Source organism: Chelonia mydas, chromosome 9 (genome assembly GCF_015237465.2).
Source record: "Chelonia mydas isolate rCheMyd1 chromosome 9, rCheMyd1.pri.v2, whole genome shotgun sequence".
Classification (NCBI taxonomy): Eukaryota; Metazoa; Chordata; order Testudines; family Cheloniidae; genus Chelonia; species Chelonia mydas.
Genome location: NC_057855.1, coordinates 98,400,914 through 98,428,773, shown reverse-complemented (window position 1 = coordinate 98,428,773; position 27,860 = coordinate 98,400,914). Strand labels below are relative to the sequence as shown.

The following is a 27,860-nucleotide window of genomic DNA, read 5'->3' as shown; positions in this document are numbered from 1 at the left end:
ATAGTAACTTTAGTAACATTAAATCTTTTAAATTATGTGTCTTCAAGAACCAAAGTAGCTAACCATTTTCCAGCCCATTGAAAACCAATTCCACTGGAGATTTAAGCACCTGATTTCTTGCCATTGAAGTGAATGAGAAAACTCCCTTTAAATCAGTGGCAGCAGGACTGGGCCGGAAGTAACTGGGAAAAGCTCTTCACTGCTGCACGCAGAGGTGAGCTGGCTCTGCTGGGTGAGCTGTCCAGGGAAGTTAACGAGAATCTAGATTTTAAAAATTATGATCTGTGTTTAAAAATAGTAGGTAAAATGTAGTGATGGTAACAGAGCATTATCAGAAGCAAATACAGAATAAAACAGTGTAAACTCCCCTATATTGTAACAGGACTTTCCTTTTTCGCAGTACCGCACAAGCATCCGTCCTCACAGCACCCAGGAGGAGGGAAGTAGTAGTATCCCCTCTTTCTGGCTGAAGAAACAGAGACACAAAAGGTCAAACCCTGTTTGCCCATCTCTTATATTGTCTCCGGGGAGCTGCTCTCGAGAGTAAGATGGTCATGCCTAGGCCCCCAGTCAAAGATCATGCTAAGTGCTGTCGAGATAGAGAGCCGAGGGCGGTCAGTGCCCAGAGAGCTCACAGACAGACTAATGCGGGGGAAGGCCTTGGGAGGATGAGATCGTTGCAGAGCAAGCAGAGTTGAGCAGAAAAGCTGAAGTGGTGGCTCACCAGTGTCGAACTCACGCCGGTTGTGTGTGATTTGTAGGGATCAGAGATAAGTGTGGCCTTGGCTCCGCCCCCCCCATGCTCTGGTCTGTGCATCTCACTTGGCTCCATGGAGCCGTAATTTGCTGCTGGGTCCAGCTGTGATTCCACTGGGCAGAACGTGGCCTTTGTGCATTCCTGATACATAGAGATTTTGTAAATGGGCGAATTGTCTGGACCTGGAATAAGCTGGTAGCAGGAGCATCACCACTAGCACTGTAACACAAGCATCAAGCCCTGGCATCCTGCTTCCAAAACCTTTTCTTCATCCCTGCCATGAGGAGGGCATTGAAACGGGACGGGGACACATGCCTGGCCGGATCCGCATTGCTGACAATACGCAGCGGGGCGGTCAACCGTTTCCTCGTGGTATTGGGGATATTTGCCATTCATGCTCCAGTTCTGGGCTGCTGTTTTGTTTGGATTTTTTGCTTCTGGTGAGCTTTGCAATTTGTTTTTAATTGAAATGTACGCTTCCAGTTGTCACAGAAGAAACGCAGCATCTGGGTGCCAAATGGATCTTCCTGTGGTGTGTGAAGAGAGTGGCATTTTGGAGACGCACAGGGGTGTCCAAGACCATCTAGCGTGACCAGTCTCTTTCCTTGCCGCTGCCACAGTTTGCTCTGCAGCGATGCCCTCCTGAAGCTCTAGGTGTGGCCTGTAAAGAGAAATGACACATGAGGAAGGCTAGCAAACCGCTTCAGTGGCAAGGCTGCCAGGGACTCAGTGGGCATGGAAGGGGATAATAATGGGGCATCTGAACCCACAGTCTCGGCAGCAGCCGTGCTTGGGGAGGTGGAGTTAAAAGGATGAGTGAATCCTGGTAAAGGGAGGGGGACAGGGAGGTTTAATGGGGAGGGGGAAGGGTGGGTAGAGTTCAGTGGGGGAAGAGAGATCAGTGGCAGGAGAGGGAAAGAGATGGGGAGGTGTGCGAGAGACAGTGGGAAGAGGAAAGCAAGGGCAATGCTCAGCAGAGGGAAGGGACAGGGTAACACAGGAGAGAATACGGGGTTAGGTGGAGGAAGAGGCAGATGAGAGAGCCCGGAGAGGAGAGGAGAGAGGGGCTGCATTTTACAGGGGAGAGGGAAGAGCTGCAGACGGGTCTGAGAGACCAGATGGAGACGAGACCAGAACAAGGCGGTGGGGGGAACCAAACACCGAGCCAGGCTCTCAGGTCAACAAACTGCAGTTATTTGTGCTCCTCTGCATGTCCCACGCGTCTATGTTCAGGGGACAAGGGCGGATTGCCCCTTACGTTGTGGGCCTGTAACGGGATTCACTCACCGCTGTGGCACCTCCTCATGGCTGGGTCTGGGGATGAGCACTCATCCAGACTAGCGCCCCCTTCTGTTGCTCACTGGCCCCACAGCCCTCTCGCTCTCCAGGACTCGGGGTGCTCTCTCTCCGGGACTCAGCCCTCCAGCCGGGTCACTGTAGATTTCCCCTTCTGGGGGAGCCAAGTCCCACCGGACAATCTACCCGTGTGCTGTCTCAGGCAGTCTTCAGTCATTCCCGCCCTGTGCTACTTTCACAGTGGCTGGTAGGGGAACCCAGGCCTGCCCGCTGCTCCGGTTCCAGCCCCGGGGCCCTGTCAGTAGCCACCAAGTTTGCACAGTCTCCACACTTGCTGCTCTTTCCTTGGGCTTCCTCCTACCCACCTGTTTGTGCCCAGAGGTGAAAGCAGGAGCACTCCCTGCAGCCTCTTTCTGCCCTCCACTTCCAGGCTTTATTCAAGTCCACCTGCTCCTGCCCAGCTGGGCTTCATCTTCAGTTAGTGCTTATTGGTCAGGCCTGACTCTGCCCCACGTGCGGTCAATAAGGTCCATGACCCTTTCTGAGGCACTTTAACTCCATCAGTGCTGGTGTGGGGTAAAGACCCCATCACAGGGCCCGACCCAGCTCTGATTAACAATAGTGGGTAATTGAGGCATGGGTACTCATCTCCAGACCAGTTCCCTACACAGCCCTGCCTCGTTTACTGCCCATCCTGTGGTGCATTGCAATGCATTTGCGCGAAGGGTGAACGGACACCCTACACGCAGTCGTTTTCTGACTCTGCGTGCTTCATTTGGTGGCTTGAACGTTTTTGGTGGTGTTTGGACTGGAACTTCGTGAATGCTTCTCGCAATCCAGCCCCTGAAGGGTTGTTCACACGTGCCTGCAGTAGGAACAGAAAAGAAAGGAACATTGTTGCAACTAGTATTCGGTCTGCACCTGGATTAATTTAGCCCGCAGACCAGGCTGGGCAGGCCAAGCAGCAGCTGGCATGAGCAGCTTCCTGGAGCTGGGTAAATTGCTCTCTCTTCTGTGAGATCTTATTTTTGTGCTGCAGTTTCATGGACGTTAAGCATGCTGTTAAGGCAGCCCGTGTGTGTGTTTCCTGGCTTCTGCTACAGTCTTGCGTATAACCTTGGGAAGTCACTTAACCACGCGATGCTTCAGTTTGCACAGCTGCCAGGGAGATTTCTGTCATGTCACCTACCTCCCAGGGGGGGTCAGCTAGTTTGGAGAGCTTCCGGGCCCTTTGTTTGGCCAAGCTTCTGAACAGCTCCTTGACGGGGAAATGGGGGTTTTCTGTAACAAGCGGAGGGTCAATGTGTCATTGATCGTTCGATGATGTCTGGAGCTTGGGTGCTTTGGAGCTGAATGCTAAATGTAAATTCCAAACCACGTCAATAAATGATGAGGCATCATCAATGTCTGTAAAGCTCTCTGGGATCCTGAGATGGAAGAGCTTTCCTAAGTGCAAAGTAGAAGTAGGAGTACTGATGATGATTTCCCTGATACAGCATGCTTCTGTGTACAAAACCAGATTGAAAAATCAGCCCTGACAGAGATCCATGTGTCCAATGGAAACACAGTCATTTGCCAATTTCTAATCCTGGCCCCGCTATATCCAGAGGAGACGATCAAAACAGTGTTTTGTTTACATTCCTCTTTGCTCGAAATAGCTGTAACTCCACTCAAGTCAGTGGAGATGCACTGATGTTCACCAGCTCAGGATCTGCCTCTCTGTCTTTGACCTATACAAGCGGGAAAGCCATGTTTGGTTTAGCTGGGGGCCAGATTCTACCCTGGGATATGTACTCTTGACTTCGTGGGAGCCAGACATTGTGTCCGAGAGCGGAAGATGCCATAGCGATTGGTGACTAATGGTCATTATTATCTGTGCTGCAGAAGCGTTCAGTGACCCTGCTTGGGACGAGTGGTGCATTGTGCTGGGTGCGAGGGAGAACAAGTGAATGCGATAAAGAGGAGGGTGAGGGTAACAGGAATAGGATCACGTGGTCACATTGCTGAGCTGTTGGACAGCTAGAGGTACCACATCGTCTCAGATACACATTTAAAACCGAGACCTTGTCTGTGCCAGGGATTTTCCATGATTCCAGCACTGGGTGCCAGCCAGTGATGCTGATTCGAGCTTAACCTAGGCCTGGTTCTCCATTCATCTTGTGCAGTCATTTTCACTTGTGCAAAGTGGGTGTTGAGCACGGTGGCGTTTTAACTCACTTTGCCTTACTCGCAGTGTTGCCAGTTCTCACCATTTTATCTTGAGTCTCTCATTATTTGTTGTTTTTTTTCTTAAAGCCCCAGCTCCTGGAGTCAAGTGATTGGGTGAGAATCTCTGCAGTCATTCGAAAAAAAAGTGAGGTTCCAGCCTTCCTGGTTGTGGAAGAGAGCCCCCAAATCAGAAGGGAAATGAAAAGAACCCCACACTTGTTATTTTTAAATCTCATGACTTTAAGCCAGTCTCTGGATGTTGTGATTTTTTGAATGCCTGGGGTTAGCCCCACTTCTGGTGTAAACAGCCACACAAGGTGCAAGACAACAGAGAGTTTGGCTCCTAGTGTAGACTGGCAAGGAGGTTATTTGCAGGGGAGGAGCTTAGCCCAGCTTGGAACTAGAGTAAATACGGTGAGTATGCTCAAGGTTGTGCTGGGCAGTTACATCGCGGCTGCCATCAATGTCTGTAACCAGAGCGGATCCCCAGAGTAGACAAGGCCTGACTGAATCGGATCTGCTCCTCAGCCTCACCCCCATTGGCTAGCTGGTTTTTTTGAAGGCATCCTGGCAGAAGCGGGTCTTGAGGCGAGTCCTAGGACTGGCCCTTAGTGCCCCCCCCTTCTGCTGTACTGATAGATTTGCTGCTTCTGTGTAGAGAGCTGTTTCTGAAATTAACCAGAGAGAGAGGTTTGGTGGTGAAGGACCAAGGCTTCCTCTTGTTCCAGGGCTTTCTGTGTCAGCTCTGTGCGGCTCCTGTGCCTAGGAAGGAGAAAGTGACTCTCTGACTTTATACCATGAGGGCAGCATACTGGGGGCTGTATCAGCCTCTCGGGGTCTGTCTACACTACAGTTAAAAACCCACATCTGGCCTGTGCCAGCTGACTCAGGCACGCAGGACCCAGGCTAAGGGGCTGTCTAATTTCAGTGTAGATGTTCTAGCCTGGGCCCGAACATCTGCACTGCGATCAAACAGCCTCTTAGCACGAGTCAGCTGGCAGGGGCCAGCCATGGGTGTCTAGTTGCAGTATAAACACACCCTCTTTCTCACCACTCTTCGAGTGTGATGCTCCCAGCAGCATCTGTGCAGACAGAAAGGGGGTGGTGAATGTTTTTAGATCTTTAGAAGATGTCCCTGAAAAGAAATATTGTGAATGGCTGGTCTGAGATGGCCCAAAGGAGAGCAAGAGTCATCTCCTGTATTGTAGATTAAATATTACCAACCCCAAACATGCAGAAATCATGGGTCAGGCTCCCAAAACATGGAGAATTTAAAAAAAAAAAAAAGTGCATTTAGGTGGTTCTTATTTGGTTCTTGAGTCTTTAGGTCACACTCTAATCATATCGTCTGCAAACGTGAGGGCGAGAAACTTGCTTGTTTAACTGACAGCCGAGATCCCCACATTTTAGTGGGCTAGCAGTGGTGCCACTCTCTACCGTTGAGACGAGCTCACAGTTTAATTGATTTTTCTAAGTGTTCTAATATCCACAGCTTTAAACAGATTTTCTTGAAAACGGCTCTGGCTCCTGGGAATCCAGGATAGTGTTGGTGATCAAATTTGAGGTCATTCAACCGAGCGATTCCTGACATACAGCCTTCATAGAATCATAGAATATCAGGGTTGGAAGGGACTCAGGAGGTCATCTAGTCCAACCCCCTGCTCAAAGCAGGAGCAATTCCCAACTACATCATCCCAGCCAAGGCTTTGTCAAGCCTAACCTTAAAGACCTCTAAGGGAGGTGGTGGAATCTCCTTCCTTAGGTAACCCATTCCAGTGCTTCACCACCCTCCTCGTGAAAAAGTTTTTCCTAATATCCAACCTAAACCTCCCCAACTGCAACTTGAGACCATTACTCCTTGTCCTGTCATCTTCTACCACTGAGAATAGTCTAGAACCATCCTCTTTGGAACCACCTCTCAGGTAGTTGAAAGCAGCTATCAAATCCCCCCTCATTCTTCTCTTCCGCAGACTAAACAGTCCCAGTTCCCTCAGCCTCTCCTCATAAGTCATGTGTTCCAGTCCCCTAATCATTTTTGTTGCCCTCCGCTGGAAGCTTTCCAATTTTTCCACATCCTTCTTGTAGTGTGGGGCCCAAAACTGGTCACGGTACTCCAGATGAGGCCTCACCAATGTCGAATAGAGGGGAACGATCACGTCCCTCGATCTGCTCGCTATGCCCCTACTTATACATCCCAAAATGCCATTGGCCTTCTTGGCAACAAGGGCACACTGTTGACTCCTATCCAGCTTCTCGTCCACTGTAACCCCTAGGTCCTTTTCTGCAAAACTGCTGCCGAGCCATTCGGTCCCTAGTCTGTAGCGGTGCATGGGATTCTTCCGTCCTAAGTGCAGGACTCTGCACTTGTCCTTGTTAAACCTCATCAGATTTCTTTTGGCCCAATCCTCCAGTTTGTCTAGGGCCCTCTGTATTCTATCTCTACCCTCCAGCATATCTACCACTCCCTCCTTCCTAAAAAAAATCACGCAGCTTCAACATTTAAGTGTCGTTACAACTTTCTGTGCACAAGCCTTGGGCTCAAACTATGGCTCTGATCCTTCCCAAATGGATTTCAAATGGCTGCTTTGGATTGATCTCAGCTAGTGTCTGGCCACCGCTGCCCCTCTCAGGAAGCAGTATTTTTAAACTTTAATCTGTATGAGGAGAGATTACCAAAACTGGGACTTTTCAGCTTGGAAAAGAGACGACTAAGGGGGGATAGGATAGAAGTCTATAAAATCATGACTGGTGTGGAGAAAGTAAATAAGGAAGTGTTATTTACGCCTTCTCATAACAAGAACTAGGGGTCACCAAATGAAATTAATAGGCAGCCAGTTTAAAAGAAACAAAAGGAAGTATTTTTTCACACAACGCACAGTCAACCTGTGGAACTCTTTGCCAGAGGAATTTGTGAAGGCCAAGACTATAACAGGGTTCAAAAAAGAATTAGATAGCCATTGGTGGACCTATCCTCTATGAACCTATTAGCCAGGATGGGCAGGGATGGTGTCCCTAGCCTCTGTTTGCCAGAAGCTGGGAATGGGTGACAGGGGATGGATCCCTTGATGATTCCCTGTTCTGTTCATTCCCTCTGGGGCACCGGGCACTGGCCACTGTCGGAAGACAGGATACTGGGCTAGATGGACTCAGTATGGCCGTTCTTATGGGGCAAAAGTTGGATCTAAAATGTGGCTCAACTCAAACTGACAAACCAGGAAAAATCACTTCCCCGTGTGCGGTGGCACAGGGATTCTGCTGCAAGTCCGAGTATGTGCAGGCAGCCTGTGGTCACAAGCAGTGTGTGGTTCAAGGTGACATACTGTGGCTCTTAAATCTGGGGGGCTCTGCCATCCACAGACTCCCCTGGGGCAAGGCGAATGCCCGGCAAGCTGTCCGGTTTTGACTGCTCTGAATCACTGGAGCAGTGCAAAGCTGTTGGAGCTGAGGGGTCGGGAGAGATCATCAGGCCTACAGTGGCTGCAACCCAAGTCCTGCTAGCTGCGGGAGGCATTGCTGACACTCTGAGCAGACTCACTGCCGTAAAGAAGTGCTTTTAAAAAACGACTCCCAGAAAAAACAGCGGCTTGGCCTCAGCACAAAGGCCCCACGCCTTAGCAAGTGCTGTGCCAGGTTCCTGTGTGCGCCATAAAGGCATAGCACTGTCTCTGCCTGGTTCCTAAAGGCCGTGACTGAACGAATACCAACCCCACTCCACGGGTACTACAGCAAGCCCTCGCTGTGTAATTAGACGTCAGCACTGTGTTTAAAGACATGGAAAAGCTCCAGTTTCTAGAATCCCCTTTGGGGTGTGGTTCTGAGCAGGGCTTCGCTGGCTGGTACTTTGTGGGCTGCTTTTCAGTCGGAGTCGGCCAGGGAGTGCCTTCAGCTCGGCGCTGGCTCTGCCTGCCTGGGGCGCTCCCGGGGTGAAACGAAGGCAACGTATGGCCCCGTGCTGTGGGCCACATCCTGGCCGGCATGTGCCTCTATGCATGTGCTGGAAAAGAGGCAGCCAGCTGGGTTAGGCTGGGGTGAAAATGCTCCGACTCCCCACAAACCTGAACTTGTAAAAGGTGCTTTAGGAGTGGATCCCTGGAGAGGATTTCCAAGTGGACTCCGGTATCAGAGGCATGATCTGCTCCTTTTAGTCAGCGTGTCCCTGCTCTGGTCTCAGCCCCGTGTCCTGCACCGGCTGTTTACGCCGGCAGGAATCACCCGGACCGGGGGGGAGGTGCTGAGCAGAGATCGCGGCAGGGCGGGGCATGGGTGCACCGTTACAGCTGTCCTTGCACCAGGCATGACCCCGCTGGGGACGGTGCTGCTGCAGATGCCAGGATCTAAGCCCGTGTTTTCAAATGGAAACCGAGAGTCATCGTCACTGGGCAAATTCTCTGAAACTGCCCCAGCTGCCCCCCTCATCCCAAAGCAGGGACTTTCCATCCCCCTGGAGGCACCAGCCAAAGCTGGCCATGCTGCTGCTCGCGCTGTCCAACAGGAACCTTGGAGGAGAACAGGAAAGCTGTTGTGTTTACTCTGTTCTCATTAAAATCCAGGCCTGGGAAGAATAACACAGCAGGCTGCAAGCATGGGGTGAGGTGAGCTGGGTTAGCCAGCTGGTCTCCGTGACCCCGGGCACTTGAGCCTTGCGTGCCCCGTCAAGTCCCAGCTTAGCCCTCTGCTCCCTGTAGTCTCGGCTCGGGGGAGCAGGCAGGGTAGGGTTACAGGGCGTGAGGGGCAGGCAGGAGAGCTGTACAGTCTGTCGGGGCCAGGTGCTGGTATAAAAGAAGAAGGCAGGGAGTGGTGACAGTCTGGGGTGGGAGAAATGGGCTGGGGGGGATACTGCTACTTGGGCCTCCGCTAGGGGGAGTTTTTGTGTTCAAAGCCCTGGGAGAAGTCCTGCAGATGGCGAAGAGGTGCCCAGATCAGATACTACAGTGATGGGCATGGTGTAAGACCTGGAACAGAGGGGAATATTTGCCATCTTACTGTGCCCCGCCCAAGGGAGGACTTGGTTTATATGGTGCTTGGTGAGGAGAGCCATCCTGTGGTGACAGAGGAGAGACATGCTTTCCCACACTTTAGGCAGCAGAAAGTCCAGTTCCCAAAGCCCAGTTTTGGTGGCATGTGGATGGGCTGCCAGAAGGCTCACAGGTGCCTGAGTTCCAAGCTGTCTGCAGTCCCTTGCACTTCCCTTTCCAGCCCTGCTGTAGACCACTGCCCAAGACACATCATCTCTGTAAGGACCATGGGCAGGGCTCTGGGATTCTGTGTATAAATACAGGCCCCTAGCTCTGCTCCACGTTGTCCCAATTTGAGGGAGCCTGTGCTCTGGCCTCTCTGCAGGTTTGGGGGGAGATGGGACAGGAGCAAAAAACAGGGTGCACCCATATTTTATAACTGGCCACAATGGTGATTGCTTATGAGGCCCTGCGCTATACAGCTGTGTGGATGCTTGTTTCACATCCTTAGGATCCTTTGGTGTCAGTAAGTGTTGTTAAATGACAGTGGGACAAGGTGAGGGAGGTAATATCTTTTATTTGACCAATGCTAGTGAGGGAAACAAGGTTTTGAGCCACATAGAGCTCTTCTTCAGGTCTGGGAAAGGAACTCCCAGCATCACAGAAAAATGCAAGGTGGAACAGTATTTAGCATAAGAAGTTATTATATATTGTAAGGGACTATTCAAGAAAGAATGCTCGTTAACACCTCTGCAGTCAGAGGGCAGAAAGAGGGGGTTAGTGGGTTACAGGTTGTTGTAATAAACCATAAATGCAGCGTTCCTGTTCAGTCCATGATTTTTGTGTCTAGCAGAGTAACCAATTTAAGCTCCCAGGCTCGTCTTTTGAAAGTGTTGTGCATTTGTGGGGTTTCCTTTGGGGATGAGGACTGAGAGGTCAGCTATAGAGTGATCACTTTGTGAAAAGCGTGCACCCACGGGTGACAAAGTGTTTTTGTCTTTTATAATTTTCCTGTGCTTCAGGGGGTCCATTAAAACACCTGGAGCGTATAAAGGATGGGGTTAGGCCTATTTCAAGTGGATCACTACTTCGGAATCCCACTTTCCTTTTCTAGAATGTATAATCCCTTTGTAGGAAGAATGATGCTGTACTGCATGCATTGCATAGATGAATGGGTGTTGCCAACTCGCATGAGGCTTGATGTTTTTCTTTCAGCCCCAGCTGCTGGAGTCAGGAATTATATAAGAATCTCAATTTGGTGGTGGTGGGTTTGGTTTTTTGGTAATGAAAGTTTTAGCTCTAATGGCTGTTGTGAAAAGTTTGAAAATGTGACTAGAGTGACCAAAAGATGGCTCAGGAAGCGGAAGGCGAATAAAAAGAACCCAAAACTTAGCAGTTTTGTAAAACAAAACAAAAACCTCGTGATTTTTAATCCAATCCCATGAAGTCTGCGGAGCCTGATTCAGTATTTCTAAATGTTTGGTGCTGGAGATACTTTTCTTCTGTTATGATTATTTACTTAAAAATGCCTCACATTTCCGTAGTGTACTTGTTTAAAGGTAGATTTCCTCGGATCTCGATTCAGTGTAAACTCTTTCTTTCACAAACAAATTGCGTAAACAAAAGCTGAGATGTGATGTCTGTGGTTTTTATATGCTTATCTATCCAGGTTAGTTACCTCTCTCGGAAGTTGTTCCCCTTCTGAAATTCGAGGTTGCAAGTTTCAAAACCAGTGTGAGTGTATTATGCATGCATACGCCTGTTCTTTCTTGAGCATCACTGACTGGGCCACTGCGGTTAGTCGGTCCAAAATGTTTAATTATATGTTGTCATATATAATATATAAAAATGCACCCTTTTCAATCTGTTCCTCAGCTTAACTTCTGCCTCATGTTTCGTCTAGTTGGTCCTTTGGGATCTATTTTAAAATTTAGTTTGCACTGGATTTGCAAGGCTTTATGAGATGCTCCCTAGAAATGATTTCGTACATAAATCAATGCATTACAGAGTTACAATAGAGAAAAGAGAAAGTAGATATACTGTAAAAGCTGACTGACTGATCAAGTTTTTGTGAGCAACAATTGCATAGCCTGATGCATATTTTTAGATTTGTATGTGATCTGTGTTGTTTCCCCTCTTTTGTCCAGCTGCCACTCTTAATATTCAGATTATTGGTGTCTCTGTTCAGGATGCCATCTCTCTCTCTCTCTCTCGTGTGTGTGTGTGCAATGAATGGATGTGTTTAGTTGAGTCTCATTTCAGATATTTCTCCATCGAGTCACAGTGAGAAAACGTGACATCTCTTGTTCACAGGCTCATCCACAAACAAAAGATTTTTAGTGCAAGATTTGGAGAAGAAGCTGCAGTCAAGGTTGACTGTAGTAGGGGAAGGATCATCTACTGAAAAATAATGTCCGTGTTAATGGGTTGGCATTTGTCCATCAAGAAGTGAAAGTCTAATCTAGTCTAGTTCCTACACTGGGGGTGTGGGTTGAGAATAACGAACTTCCGTTCTGGAGCAGGAAATGTGAGTTGACGGTTACTGATGACTCTTTCATACGCTGTCTAAGCAGACTGCTGGAATTGATTAATGGCAAAGTAAAAACAGCTTTTTGGTCTGTGTGTTACTGCTGCAAGCGGGTGATGGACAATGACTCTTCTGGGTTGGTTTGTTTTTAAATGCGAGCCACTCTGACATGACTGATGATGTGAAAGGATTTGTTATATTTGTTCCCTTAACGTACTATTTTGAAAACCCTCAAACCTTTGTGAAACAATCTTTTCTGCAAATTATGTACAATGCTGTAACTTTATTCACCATCTGGGGTGATTTGGAAGAAAAGGGATACTAGGAAAGAGGCCATTGCGGTATGTATCTATTAATAAACATGTGTTTGTAAGAAATTCAGCAGGTGCAGAAAGGAGGCCATTGGAGAGAGATGGTTGTACTGGCCTGGAAAGTTTGAAATGGAACTCTCCTTTCCTGTTCTCAATCCCATGAACTCTCCAATTGTCATTATAGGGAAGCTCAGGAAGGTTGAGCTGGTGGCATTTAAAAAAATACTATTTTCTTTTTAGAGAAAGTGTGCCAAAGACCTTGTTCTGAAAAGAGGTGTAAAGAATTCCATCGATTTTGCAAATGGATATAGGACAGGTCTCTTTGTCTGACTCCTCGTCAGCCTCCGGAGTCCCTCAGTCTGTCCCCTGGATGTATCAGTCATTCACTTACCCGTTTCCTTGAGTCCTCTGTGATTGTTCCCCATGGCTGTACACACCCTGGGGCCCACACGCTTCATGTTCGGGTGTCTGTACGTGGCTCAAGCTAAATAGGGTTTGGGCAGCCGTACAGGCGAAGGCAGGTTCCGTGCAGAGACAGAGCAGCTTTGCTTTCGGGTTATTTTCCGTGCTTTCTCGCTCTTTGTATCTGCACCCAACCAACGGCAGAGCCTGCCTGGCTGGGCAAACCGAGTTTGTGTTTCAATGGAGTAATGCAGCTGAAGGCCCTGTCAAGATGGAGGCTAGCGTATTTGAAGCCACGTTGTTCCCTAGGGGGATTCCTAGGCTCTAATATGGTGGCCACCATCTTGGACGACACACCGAGGCCCTCCTGAGCTAACAGCAGGAGCTGCTAGAGCAGAAGAGTCAAGGCTCTGTAGTTGGGGGCTGTACAATTCACCCCCTTGGCTTGGCACAGAGAGGGACCTGGAACGCACGCAGACTACTGGGTTACAGTCACATGGCTTCAGACGCGCTGGTCTGGATTCAGTGCAGCTCTCAGGAGTGTTAAGCTAACTTGACTGAGAAACACACATCCTGTCTGTCCAGACATATCCCTTGAGACCACCTCCCTGCTGCCCCCCACGTGTTACCTCTCGCCTTGTGTCTGTGAGCATGAAGCTCACACTCCCTCTAGCTGGCCAAACACGCTACCCCGGGAGGTACTAATGCAGGATGCCTCTGTGCTGACCTTCCCCTTGCGAGCTTCAGCACGTGGCCTCCAGGTGAAGGTGAGGAGAGACGTGTGAACCCAAAGCAGTCCTATCGACCCTGCTGTAATAAGGGGACACAGGCCCTTGTATTTTTCATCAGAGCTTAAAATTATCCTCTGTCAGTGTCTGTTAGCCAGGAGCAATTTGCTCAGCATTGTGCAAAAGGACAGTGACCAGAGACTGCTTCATCTTCTCCTATGGAGAAGCTCCAGATTTCTGCTGCTGACCTAGTTTGGCACTATCCCCATAGGCAGCCCTGATTCCTCACGTGGCGAAGAGAGATCAACACTGAATTTCTTTGCCACCAATGGAGTCACTGAGGTAGAAAATTGCTGAGCTTTATGGTTTGCTTTGCTCTGCTTGATGGAGGCTTTGGTGTGGGACCAGACTCTTTAATGGGAAGATGCTTCACCTCATAATCTGTACAGAATGAGTGTTGTAACCAGGTTGGGAAACGTTACTCCATGGAGCAATGTGTGTAAGCTTGTAAATTTAATGCAGCCCAGTGTCAACACCTGCCATATCTCTGACTGTGACCCACCTTTCTCTTTCAGTGGGACTGTCTTGATTTTCCCTGAAAGAAGACAGTGATTTTGTTGCCGAGGTAGCCAAGCTCCTTTGTGCTACAGTGTCGGCTGACTCTGTAGAGTCGGCTTCTAATTGTATAATCGCTTTAATGCAATTGCTTCTCCTCTTCTGTCACAATTCTGTTGGTGCCTTCTGCGGATGTAATAGCAAGGGGCGGAAACATTTACACCAGGAGGTGTCTGTGGTCTGCAGTTTAACAGAGCTCAGCAACAAAACAAAGACTTTTGAAATCTTCTTTCAGGGCTTAAAAAGCTTCGTCTCCAGCCATGTTAGATCAGCACTCTTTGGTACATGCCGGAGAGCAAAGATATATTTTTGATGTCTGTCTTGCCAACCTACCAGTTTGCCCTTATAATTTGCATCAGGTACATAAAAATACTTCTCTCTAACTGGGTGACAACTTGTAACCGAGGAATTCAGGTTCTCCTGGATCATAGCTGCGCTGTGGGCTAACAATCAAGTTTGTTTACAAAGACTTGACCTGCGTCTTTCAGCTTCACTTTGAAGGCATTGCTCTTATGGCTTGTGGCAGCCAGTTGGGTTGTGTTTTGGTGATAAGTAAAACTAATGTGATGTGTCTCTGCCATGTAACCCAGTGGAGTTATTCAGCAGTATGGGTTCCTGGGCCAATGCAGGCTGCAGCTGATACAGGGAGGACTGGATGGAGAGTGATTTGATGCCCTTGAAAATTATGTGGTGCTATCCTTCATTGAAAAAATGTAAACTGACCTCAGACATTGTGATTTTGTGTCTATTTCATGCATGTGAGTGGGCAGCTTCCATTCAGGCTTTAGGTGATTGAGAGCCTTGAGAGAAAACTAGAAAGCCCTAACCCCCTCTCCGACCTCCCTGCCTGGCTGGGCATTGCAGAATCTGCTGGTTAAGGGATCACACTTCTCACATCTTTGAAAAAAAGGAATGTAAAACACCCTTGGCTCTTGGTACTGAAAAGCCCAGCCTGGCAAACCCTTGTATTTTGCACTTGTCGGTGGTAGGGTGACCAGACAGCAAGTGTGAAAACCTGGGATGGGTGTGGGGGGTAATAGGAGCCTATATAAGAGAGAAACCCAAAAATCGGGACTGTCCCTGTAAAATCGGGACATCTGGTCACCCTAGTCGGTGGCTGGACTAGATGGTTAAGAGCTCAGATCCGTAGGTCTGTGAAGTTTCCCCGCATACAGCTGAAGGTCTGTTCCTGAAAGGTGCTGGGTTTCCTCAACTCTCCCTGAACCCTCCTTGCAGGCCAGAGCCGCAGGGGGAACCCTGCCATCCTGATGCTATAAATAAGAGGGTGTAAGTTACATCAGATGCTTTGTTGAACGTAATTAAAATCCGAAGAGGCCCCTTAGCACAGAAGAGCGGAGGAAACGCTGGGTTATTTTTAGGAGCTCAATAACACCAATTGCTAGTGCTGTACAGGTGTAAAAGTCTCTTGTAAGAAGGGCTTGGGTTCATGTTTAGACCTTGAAGTCTTTATAATTCAGTTGATACCAGTTCCTTTAAAGATGCCCGTGCTCTAGAAACTGACAGGTTTCAGAGTAACAGCCGTGTTAGTCTGTATTCGCAAAAAGAAAAGGAGGACTTGTGGCACCTTAGAGACTAACCAATTTATTTGAGCGTGAGCTTTCGTGAGCTGCAGCTCACTTCATCGGATGCATACTGTGGAAACTGCAGAAGACATTATATACACAGAGACCATGAAACAATACCTCCTCCCACCCCACTCTCCTGCTGGTAATAGCTTATCTAAAGTGATCATCAAGTTGGGCCATTTCCAGCACAAATCCAGGTTTTCTCACCCTCTGCCCCCCGACACACAAACTCACTCTCCTGCTGGTAATAGCCCATCCAAAGTGACCACTCTCTTCACAATGTGTATGATAATCAAGGTGGGCCATTTCCAGCACAAATCCAGGTTCTCTCACCCCCCTCCAAAAACCACACACACAAACTCACTCTCCTGCTGGCAGTTTCCACAGTATGCATCCGATGAAGGGAGCTGTAGCTCACGAAAGCTCATGCTCAAATAAATTGGTTAGTCTCTAAGGTGCCACAAGTCCTCCTTTTCTTTTTGCTCTAGAAACTCTCACTCAAAGTGAATCCCTGCAGCCCCGTTACACTGCTTCTGCAGTGTGACAGGCTCTTAAGGTGGACATGAATTACAGTCACCCCCACTGCTGGAGCAGTAGAAAGGGGTCCAAGTGTGAAGGAGAATGCAGGCTCAAGACTAGAGTTTAGCAACAGAGTTACTGATTTACCTTAACTGGCACTGCAGCAAATGTTGTTACGTGGAAGCAGCTTGGCAAAGAGAAAGTCCGACTCTATTTTTGTGCATGCAGGATATAAAGCTGCAAGCCAGGAAAGTGGCTTTTAGGATGTTTCTGCCCATCACTAGCAAGTATTTGGCACATTGTCCCAGTGCATTCTGTTTGACTGAAATAAGAGAGCTGTCCGGGGATGCTAACCAGCGACTACATTCAGGGCCACTTCCTGCCATCAGCGCTCAGTCCCAGCTCGGGCAGTGACGTCTGAGTAAAGGCTGCGGGCTGTTGCCATAAGTACGTGAAGTCAAATTCAGCTCCCATCCCCTCACTCTCATCACACTGCTGTGAGTGTGGAAGGCCATGACAGCCTGGGACCACCGATGCCGTGGGCTGGGGGGGAGGAAGACTGGAGGGGTGGGAGGTGGGGTTGGCTTTCATCCCCACAGTGTTGCTGTGGTATCAGCATTGCCAATCTAAGCATTCAGAGAGAATGGCTTGAAAACCGTGAGACATTAACAGCAATAAATATCAGGTTCTTTTGATTTGCTTCCTTGTTTTTGAGCTTTTGGGGGTCCCATTTTCAATCTTTTCTCTGCAATTGTGAAAGCTAGTAACTTCCTTTGTTTTGTTTTTTTTTGGTTTTTTTTTTGGTTTTTTTTTTTTTTAAACAAATGTTAACTGAGACTCTCACATAATCACATGACTCCAGGAGCAAGGGTCTTACAAAAAGCTATCACAAGACTTGTAATAAAACAAACACAAGATCGTAACACGAGGACTAGGGGTCACCAAATGAAATTAATAGGCAGCATGTTTAAAACAAAGAAAGGGAAGTATTTCTTCACACAACGCAGAGTCAACCTGTGGAACTCTTTGCTGGAGGACGTTGTGAAGACCAAGACTATAACAGGGTTCCAAAAAGAGCTAGATGAGTTCACGGAGGATAGGTCCATCAGTGGCTATTAGCCAGGATGGGCAGGGATGGTGTCCCTAGCCTCTGTTTGCCAGAAGGTGGGAATGGGCGACAGGGGATGGATCACTTGATGATTCCCTGTTCTGTTCATTCCCTCTGGGGCACCTTCACTGGCCACGGTCAGCAGACAGGATACTGGGCTCGATGGACCTTTGGTCTGACCCTGTCTGGCCGTTCTTATGTTTTAAAACCAGAGGCATTGGTAGCACTTTGACCGGCCCCTGTGGCTTCACAGATCCCTGCCTCGCTGGGGGAAACTGCACAGGAACTACTGCTGCAGTCCACACAAGCTGTTGAGCGTCTGTGGTGGAGCTCCTTGTCCTGCCGCGGTGCACCCGACCCGGGGCCTCGTCCTGGGAAGTCTCCCGAATCAGCTCTTCCATGTGGCTGTGGTTCGTGCAGTATAACACGGCCTGCGTAATTCTCAGAAGTTACCCACTTGCGAGAGTGCACAGGCTCTCTGGCAAACACCTCTTGTTTTCCAAGTTGCTAGTCTGTCTGGTGGGCTCATCATGTCTGCGTCTGAAGGATTTTGCCAGCATCAGCACCCCGCCGGAGCTTGGCGGAATTCGTTGAGGGTTGTGTGCAGGGTGACGCACACATTTCCAGAGAGCGATTTTGATGGCACCGTTTCAGATGTTTGAGCTAATCCACACTGGCATTACTGCACGAAAAGAACGCTGAATGGAAAATCAGGTGGGGGCAGTTAGACACCGGCTTCTCACAGGGCCTCTCCATTGCCAACCCAAAGCTCACCGAGGCAGCGATTCAAAGAGCGTACATGAAAACCTGTGTGTGCTATTCACACGGCATGGAATTCCCTGCTTGCTGACGAGCCACGTGAGGCCAGGCACCACTTAAGGCAGGAAATTAGGGCTTAAACAGCATGGAGCCCCTGTGGTAGCCTCCTGCAGGGATGGGCTGGCAAACCTGACGCAGCAGGTTGCAGAACTGGGTCCTGAGGTTGAGGGAGGGGTGTTTTTCTGTTGGCGCACATGCCAGTTCGAGGAAGCTTGAAGTGAAAGGTGGATCTTTTTTTAAAGTGCTGTAGGAAACTTAAGATCTCCTTGTTACTTATCGCATTAAAAATTAACCCCAAATTACTTCCTGATTGAGCCTTCCCCAGACGTTGGGACATCCTATGCAATGAGCATTGTTCATCCTCTCACAGCCTTCTAGTCAACCTCGCTTGGCCCCAAATGTACAATTTGTGAAAACCAATTGGAGACAGAGTTTGTTTTGTTTTTAAAACCGAGTGGGAACAGCTGTGTTTAATCAAATGGGAAACCTCCAGGGGATACTGCAGCCCTTGAAAATGAAACTAACTTTAAACCAATGTGAAAAGCACTTATTTGATTTCAGTTGTCCACAGTGGGGAAAATGCAAAAAAGTAAATAAGGAGCAATAAACAATGAGATTCACGCTGGATATTTAAAATTCTTTCATTTAATAATCAGACTTGTTAGGAATAGGGAAACTCATTTTCATTTACAACACATGATATAAGTTAACAGCAGCCCATTCATAAAGGGGAAAAAAGGCAGTATAAAGCCAGTATTTGATAGCCTTGTTTTATATACATCGTAAAGCATGTTTTGTAGGGTAACATCTTAAACATTAGTGCCACTGGAGACAGATTGGCATGACTGCCCTAGGTTATTGAATTTATTGAGTATTCTTTTTGACCACAGCCCTAAAAGAACAAATTGAAGGATCCGTTTTCATCTTACTGGACACGTGGACCTTCTCGTAACGTGAATTGGAGTTATTTGCAGGTGTTAAAAGGAAATAATATCTCCTTATATTCAAGCTGGTGAGATGTTATTGATAGAAGTTAGCTAAAAATGAGTAAACAAAAACCATAAATAATAGCAATTTTATCCTTAAAATAGCATAATCAGGGGTATTTAATTTGTGAGCGCATAGAGAAACGTTAAAGAAAAATAAGTTTTCTAATATTTCCTGGTTTTATAAAGGGAATGGTGTACTAATTTTCTAATACCACTGCTGGTAAAATCGTTTTCCACAGCACATTGCATTGTTGGAGAATATGCAAATCGTATCAAGGTATTTCAGTTTTAATCATATGACACCACTTCCTTTTTTGTGCTTAGGCAACGGGGCCGCAGCACTCTTCTTACACAAAATGGCATTTCTGCCTCTTTGGTTGCAGTTATTGGGAAGTATCCTTTGTTTGCTAAGGATATGTCTACACTATGAAATTAGGTCAAATTTATAGAAGTCGGTTTTGTAGAAAGCGCTTTTATGTTTTTATACAGTCGATTGTGTGCGTCCCCACACAAATGCTCTAAGTGCATGTAGTCGGCGGAGCGTGTCCACAGCACCGAGGCAACTGTCGACTTCCGGAGCGTTGCACTGTGGGTAGCTATCCCACGGTTCCTGCAGTCTCCGGTGCCCATTTGAATTCTGGGTAGAAATCCCAATGCCGGATAGGGCTAAAACATTGTCGCAGGTGGTTCTGGGTACATATCGTCAGGCCCCCGCTTCTCTCCGTGAAACCAACGGCAGACAATTGTTTCATGCCTTTTTCCCTGGGTTACCCGTGCAGACACCATACCACGGCAAGCATGGAGCCCGCTCAGCTCACCGTCACCATACGTCTCCTGGGTGCTGGCAGACGTGGTACTGCATTGCTACACAGCAGCAGCTCATTGCCTTTTGGCAGCAGACAGTGCAGTATGACTGGTAGCCGTCGTCGATGTAGTCCTGGGTGCTCTTTTAGCCGACCTCGGTGAGGTCAGGGCGCCTGGGCAAACATGGGAGTGGCTCAGCCAGGTCGTTTCCCTTTTAAGTTTCGTCTCATGGCGATTCAGTCCTACCGGCAGTGCACTGTCTGTTAATCAGCAGCCAGGAGAATACGATGGCCAGCAGTCCTACTGCACTGTCTTCTGCCGGGCACCCAGGAGATGACGATGGCTAGCGGTCGTACTGCACCGTCTGCTGCCAGCAAGATGTATAAAGATAGATGAAGTGGCTCAAAACAAGAAATAGACCAGATTTGTTTTGTATTCCTATTCTCCTCCCTCCCTCTGTGAAATCAGTGGCCTGCTCAACCCAGTTTTGAGTTCTATCCTTGAGGTTTTGAGTTCTATCCTTGAGGGGGCCATTCTGTTTCTCGCAAAGCCACCCCCTTTGTTGATTTTAATTCCCTGTAAGCCAACCCTGTAAGCCATGTTGTCAGTCGCTCCCCCCCACCCCCCCGCCAGAGCAATGGCAAACAATCGTTTCGCGCCCTTTTCCCTGGATTGCCCAAGCAGGAGCAGATACCATGGCACAGCAAGCATGGAGCCCGTTCAGCTCACCCCAGCAGTTATGACCATTGTAAACACCTCGCGCATTATCGTGCAGTGTATGCAGAACCAGCACCTGAAAAACCAGGCAAGGAGGCGACGGCAGCGCGGTGATGAGGACATGAACACGCTTTTCTCTAAAACCGCGTTCCCCCGCAATTTGGAGATCATGGTGTTAATGGGGCAGGCTCATGCCGTGGAACACCGATTCTGGGCCCGGGAAACAAGCACAGAGTGGTGGGACCGCATAGTGTTGCAGGTCTGGGATGATTCCCAGTGGCTCCGAAACTTTCACGTGCGTAAGGGCACTTTCATGGAACTTTGTGACTTGCTTTCCCCTGCCCTGAAGCGCAAGAATACCAAGAGGAGAGCAGCCCTCACAGTTCAGAAGCGAGTGGCAATAGCCCTGTGGAAGCTTGCAACGCCAGACAGCTACCAGTCAGTCGGTAATCAATTTGGAGTGGGCAAATCTACTGTGGGGGGCTGCTGTGATGCAAGTAGCCAAAGCAATCAAAGATCTGTTGATATCAAGGGTAGTGACCCTGGGAAATGTGCAGGTCATAGTGGATGGCTTTGCTGCAATGGGATTCCCTAACTGTGGTGGGGCCATAGATGGAACTCATATCCCTATCTTGGCACTGGAGCACCAAGCCGGTGAGTACATAAACCGCAAGGGGTACTTTTCTATAGTGCTGCAAGCACTGGTGGATCACAGGGGACATTTCACCAACATCAACGTGGGATGGCCACGAAAGTTTCATGACGCTCGTGTCTTCAGGAACACTGGTCTGTTTAAACGGCTGCAGGAAGAGATTTACTTCCTAGACCAGAAAATAAGTGTTGGGGATGTTGAAATGCCTATAGTTATCCTTGGGAACCCAGCCTACCCCTTAATGCCCTGGCTCATGAAGCCGTACACAGGCACCCTGGACAGTAGTAAGGAGCTGTTCAACTATAGGCTGAGCAAATGCAGAATGGTGGTAGAATGTGCATTTGGACGTTTAAAGGGTTGCTGGCGCAGTTTACTAACTCGCTCAGACCTCAGTGAAACCAATATTCCCATTGTTATTGCTGCTTGCTGTGTGCTCCACAATCTCTGTGAGAGTAAGGGGGAGATGTTTATGGCGGGGTGGGAGGTTGATGCAAATTGCCTGGCCGCTGAATACGCGCAGCCAGACACCAGGGCAATTAGAAGAGCACAGCAGGAAGCGCTGCGCATCAGAGAAGCTTTGAAAACCAGTTTCTTGACTGGCCAGGGTACTGTGTGACACTTGTTTGTTTCTCCTTGATGAAAACCTACCCCCTTGGTTGCCTCTAAATTCCCTGTAAGCCACCCTCCCTCCCCCCTTTGATCACAGCTTGCTTGCAAAAGAAATAAAGTCACTATCGTTTAAAAAACAAGTATTTTTTATTAATTGATTATAAAAATAGGGAGATAATTCACAAGGTAGCCCGGGTGGGGTGTGGGAGGAGGGTAGGAGGGAAGGAAAAGGCCACTTCAAAACTTGTTGAATGCCAGCCTTCTGTTGCTTGGGCTGTCCAGTGGTGTGGAGTGGTTGGGTGCCCGGAGCCGACTCCGCCCCCCCCCCCCCCCCGTTCTTGGGCATCTGGCCATGGAACTTGGGGAGGAAGGAGGGCAGTTAAGCAGGGGCTGCAGTGGCAGCCTGTGATCCTGCTCCGTTCGTGAACCTCCACCGGATGCCGTTTGATCCCGCAGTAGCCCCAGCGTTGCCTCATGCCTCTTCTGATCTTCCTGCCGCCACCTCTCCTCAAGTTCATCGGCCACTGTCCTGTGCTCTGCTATTGTGTCCCTCCACACAGCTCTGTCAGTGCCGGACGACTGCATGAGCTCAGAGACCATTTCATCGCGGGTGCGTTTTTTTCGCCGCCTTATCTGAGAGAGCCTCTGGGACGGAGAAGGGAGGCTTGAAACATTTGCAGCTGCTGGAAGAAAAAAGGGAGTGAAGTATTTAAAAAGATACATTTTACAGAACAACGGCTATACTCTTTCACGGTGAACAACACTATTTACATTACGTAGCACATGTGATTTTGGTACATGGTCGCATTTTGCATCTTTTGTATTGAGTGCCTGCGGCTTCGGTGTTAGAGATCACACACGCAGGGCCGGGCAACAGAATTCGGCTTGCAGGCGGCCATGGTAAGCCATAGTCTTTCGGCTTCTGCAACCTTCGTAACAGCAGCGCTCTCCTTTCCCATACCAAGCAAAGCACGTTGAGTTGGCCATTTTGTGCTGCAGTTTTCCTGTTAAGGTGCAGCAGCAGAAACCAAACTAACCCCCTCCCCCCATCTATTTCTCTGGGATGATCGCTTTTCCCCTCCCCCCACCGCCTGGCTGGTATTAGGGAAGATCCCTGCTAGCCAAACGCGAACAGCTCAGCGCCAATGCCTCCCCCCACCGCCCCGCGTGGCTAACTGCAGGGAGGATTTCTTTTCAGCCACAGGCAAACAGCCCAGTAGGAATGGGCACCTCTGAATGTCCCCTTAATTAAATTCCCCTATTTCAACCAGGTTACCATGGACAATATCACTCTCCTGAGGATAACACAGAGAGATAAAGAACGGATGATGCGTGAATGCCAGCAAACACCGGGACCATACGCTGCCAGGCTTTGTCATGCAGTGATACCAGATTACTTGCTACTAGCATGGCGTGGTAAAGTGTCCTACCATGGAGGACGGAATAAGGCTGCTCTCCCCAGAACCCTTCTGCAAAGGCTTTCAGAGTAGCTCCAGGAGAGCTTCATGGAGATGTCCCTGGAGGATTGCCGCTCCATCCCCAGACACGTTAACAGACTTTTCCAGTAGCTGTACTGGCCGCGAATGCATCTCAAGTCCTCAGGGCTACTTAATCATTAAAAAACACTTGCTTTTATAACATGTATTATATTTAAAAAGGTACACTCACCAGAGCTCCCTTCTCCGGCTTCGTTGGGTTGGGAGGGTATTTCAGCCCAGGTGATAAAAAAGATCCTGGCTGTCGGGGAGAACGGTGTGCTGTGCGCTCTCCCCAAGCTGCTGCTGCTCCTCCTCATCATCTTCCCCATCTGCAAAATCCTCAGCCATGGCGGAGAGTATCCCATCCTCAGAGTCCACGGACAGGGGTGGGTTAGTGGTTGCGGGCCCCCCTTAGAATTGCATGCAGCTCAGCATGGAAGCGGAATGTCTGGGGCTCTGTCCCGGAGCGTCTGTTTGATTCTTTAGTTTTCTGGTACAATTGTCTGAGCTCCTTAAGTTTCACGCGGCACTGCGTTGCATCCCTGATGTAGCCTCTGTCCCTCATAGCCTCTGAGATTTTTTGAAATGTTTTGGCATTTCGTCTTTTGGAACGTAGTTCTGATGGCATGGATTCCTCTCCCCATACAGCGATCAGATCCAGTACCTCCCGTTCGGTCCATGCTGGAGCTCTTTTTCGATTCTGGGACTGCATGGTCACCTCTGTTGATGAGCTCGCCTGACCAAACAGGAAATGAGATTCAAAAGTTCCCAGGGCTTTTGCTGCACTGGCCAGTGCATCCGAGTTCAGAGCGCTGTCCAGAGCGGTCACAATGGTGCACTGTGGGATAGTTCCCGGAGGCCAATACCTTCAAATTGCATCCACACTAACCCTAATTCAAAATGGCAATGTTGATTTCAGCGCTAATCCCTTCGTTGGGGAGGAGTACAGAAATCGGTTTTAAGAGCCCTTTATGTCGAAAAAATGGCTTCATTGTGTGGATGGGTGCAGGGTTAATTCGGATTTAACGCTGCTAAATCCGACATAAACTCGTAGTGTAGACCAGGCCTAACAGATCAGATGTATGTACTGAAACAAAACTATATTCTAAGGCGTAAAGCCAAATTCCGTCATAGTGTCAGCAGGTGCAACTCCATGAGATGCCAGAGAAGGAAATCCTCGGGTGTCGCAGGGCAGAAATGAAAATGGGATCTCAGGAACCATGGAGATGGGTGCAGTATGAGAACCAAAAGAGACACCCAGCTAGGCAGCCTCTCCTCCCACCATAGAGGGAGGCCAGAAACAACTGTGCAGCTGGTCAGGAGAGGAGGAGGAGGGAATTCTGGCCCAACTTCATCAGTCCTTAATCAGACAAAATTCCCCTTGACCTCAGTAGGAGTTTTGCTTGGGTAAAGATGGCAGAAGTTGGCCTTTTGTTACTAATGTGGCTGCTGCCTTATGGACATGGGGACAAAACCCTGCATGGACCCCAGGGCAGCGTTTGGCCTGATCACTCCCTCAGGTATAATGCTATTGGATACTTCAGTGCTGTCTCCTTAGAGCCTTGGGTGTTTGCTTTAGCTGGGTATCATCCTGTCGTGGCATCACTCTCGATTTTTTTTAACACCCCCACCCCCAAATCTTAATATGAGCGTGTTTATTTTAAAGAACAAATAATGGCATGTAACAATGATGTTAACCCACTATTACATTTCATTAGATCGGTCTGCCAAATGGAATCAAGATACCATGGTCTACAGTGATTACATAATACGTAACGTGACTGTGTCCTGGCAACTGCTTGTAATGACTTTGTATGGAGAGCAATGGCAGGGTTTTAATTTACAAGCAAATCCTTGAATTTCTGCAGATTAATTCTCCGTAAGAATTTGGAGAATGCCAAACCCTGCGCAAGTGGGGATTGCTGCACTAGGAAGCACAAGTAAAGACACAGCTATGTCTACCAGGAGCCTATCAATGTCCTCCTGCCACAGCGTGTGTGAGATCGGGAGAGTCAAACTGCAGGTGAAATGCGAGCGTTTGGGGGTGTGACGTGCCTGGCCTTGTTGAGGTCTCCACCATCCCAAGGGCTGAGTGCCTCTGGCAAGGGTGCAGCTCTTGAGGGAGTGCGGCAAATGTCAGGGTGTGCTCAGGGTCTCCTGGGATCAGGCCCAAATGGGTGTGAGGAGAGCGTTAAAGTTCCCGTCCTTCAGGAGGCTCTAGCTCGTGCTACAAAGGGTGGTCCCAGGATTGTGCGAGCACAAGTTTCATTTAAAGCCGACATTGCACCCCACTTCCATTCTGAGTCCCATCAAGTGCTCGCTGGCGGGTGCCAAGGATCTGATCTGGGACAGTCCATCTGATACGGCTGGTGTTCCTGTTTCTCAAAAGCAGTGTTTCCAGAGAGACTCTTCGAGGTAGTTCGTAGCCAGCCAGCCAGTCCTGGGGCCTCTGACTGATTGCCAGATGTCAACACAGTGTTGCCAACTTTCACTATCGATGGTGTTTTCCTTAAATCCCCAGCTGCTGGAGTCCTGTGATTACGTGAGACTCTGTGTTCATTAAAAAAAAAAGTCAGTCTCTAGCCTGTACGGTTGTAGAAGAAAGCTTGAAAATACGACCCCAGCACACTCTAAAGACTCAGAAACCAGAAGGCCAAGAAAAAGAACTTATTATTTATGATTTTTTTAAAAAAACTCTCAATATTTAAGCCAATCTCTTGATGTTTTAGGGCCTGGCTCGTTTAACATTTGGGGTTGTCAGTCCTGCTACTTGTGTAGCATTCTCAGTGTGTTCTGCACGGCTGTTCAGAAATGCATTTGGGTCTGATCCTGTATTGTGCTCAGCACCCACAGTTCTGTGTTTGAAAGCGAAATGGGGAGTTGTGAGTGCTAGGAGCCCCTCGTGCTGAGGCCATTTGTCTCTGAAGCAGAAGCTGTTATCTGTGAGGCTTTTGCACAGGGCAGTTGCTGGAATTTTGATGATCACATGCAAAATATAAGCTGCTGAATGCTTCACTTCTCATTCTTTATAACAATTCTTCTCTTGGGCCTGACCCTCTATGCCTGGCTTAAGAGAAACTGCCTTGGACCTCAGTGGGATACTTTCCTGTAGGATGGGATGGTGGCTCAATATTTAATTACATGAAAGTGGGCCACAACCAAAACATGCCCATGAGTCTGGAGCAAAGTTTATTGCTGGTTAAAAATAGCATGTTGATGCTTCACCTGAAAATGCTACTCTTGTGACGTGGGTTATCTCCGGTTCCAGAGTGAAACGTAATCAAAATCTCTGCGGAGACGGATTAAACAGCCTCTGTGGAGGGGCTGTTTAGTGTTACACTTTTCTCCTAACTCCCCAACAGGGCCAGGCTAATAGACTGAAGTTCATTTTTCCATTCAGTGTGATCCTTCCCCAACATCTATAACCTTTGAAAAGAATTTGGTCTAAAGTTTAATTTTCATAGCTCTTGTGATAAGCGTCCGATAATTGCTTATGAAATCCAAAGTCTGGGCTGGACCTGGAGTAAATTTTCCTGTTCGTTGCTTGTTTTTGTCCCCCTTTTTTTTAGCCTTTGTTCATTTTTGGTGCTCTCTAATCTGGCTAAAGGAAAAGCAGCGAATAGCATAGTGGTTTTACAATACCTTCGCAGCAGTGCTGTGGGCTAACGCATGCTGACTCCCAAAGGGGTCAGATAAAAACGCCTTGCCAAGGATAACATAATAATTTGGTTTTTCTCTTCAGCAACAGCAATAATCGGGAAGAAAAAAAAAAAGGAATGGCCTTCTGTGGCGGGCAGTAAATTGTAAAGCTGCATCTTCTGACAGAGCAATGTAGTATGTACGTGACAATACTGCTGTATGATCAAATATGCAGCTGTTATCAATTCGGTGATGGGCAGATCTGTATGGTGCTACGAATTACACCTGGTAGGACACGCACACAAGTGCTACGAATTACACCTGGTAGGACACGCACAGTTCGAATCTAGGCTGAGGCACAGAAATAAAGTCCACAACTGCAGAGTTCCCAAAAGACACTAAGTTTATTACGCTCGAGCATGGTGCCCCCCTGCTAGCCAGGAGGGGACCCCGACTGCAAATTATACAAAGGTTATATACCTTTTAGCAAAGCATGTTGCCCTCATGCATCGGAAACCTTAGCCAATAAACAAACCCTTGTCTTATCTACCACCTATCCCTGCTTGGTGCATTCCTCGTGCTATACCAGTATGTTAATTACACAGCATGGTCCTAAAGCCATGCATCAGTAACTTTTATTATTAGGATGGGAGGCCTCACATCAAGGCCAAGAGACAGGGAGTTAGAGACTGACAAAAACCAGATACTGCAAATCAAGGCAGGCTGGAGACAAGGAGGAGGATTTTCACATGAATTCAGTATCTAAGGATCACTCCTCCTGGTGTATGATGTGCTGGCATTTAAACAATGGTGGGTCCCAAACCAAAATGGAGTCACATGTGCTAATTTTTCCTTAACAATGGAAAAAGGTGGAGCAGTCATTGCTAGCGAGATGTATTTATCAATGGTTTGTAAAGGGCTTGACTGTGCTCTCTCCCCAGTTTTACCCAGTGTGACCCCCAGGATTTCAGTGGCGTTACTCCTGATTTACCATAGCCCAGGTCTTCACCTAAACCTTAGCCACATTGCTCAGAGCTGTGAAAAATTCACAGCCTTATAGCTAAGCCAATCTAAGGCCTGGTGTAGACGCCGCTAGGTCAATGGAGGAATTATTCTTTCGACCTCGCTACTCCCTCTCGGG

The 27,860-nt window shown here is 48.3% G+C and overlaps 1 protein-coding gene across 17 annotated transcripts in view; it reads left to right on the top strand.

The window, feature by feature from the left end:
- DOCK11 (dedicator of cytokinesis 11) overlaps positions 1-27,860 on the top strand; it is a 128,801-nt gene that overhangs the window by 12,153 nt on the left and 88,788 nt on the right. The window lies entirely within an intron of this gene.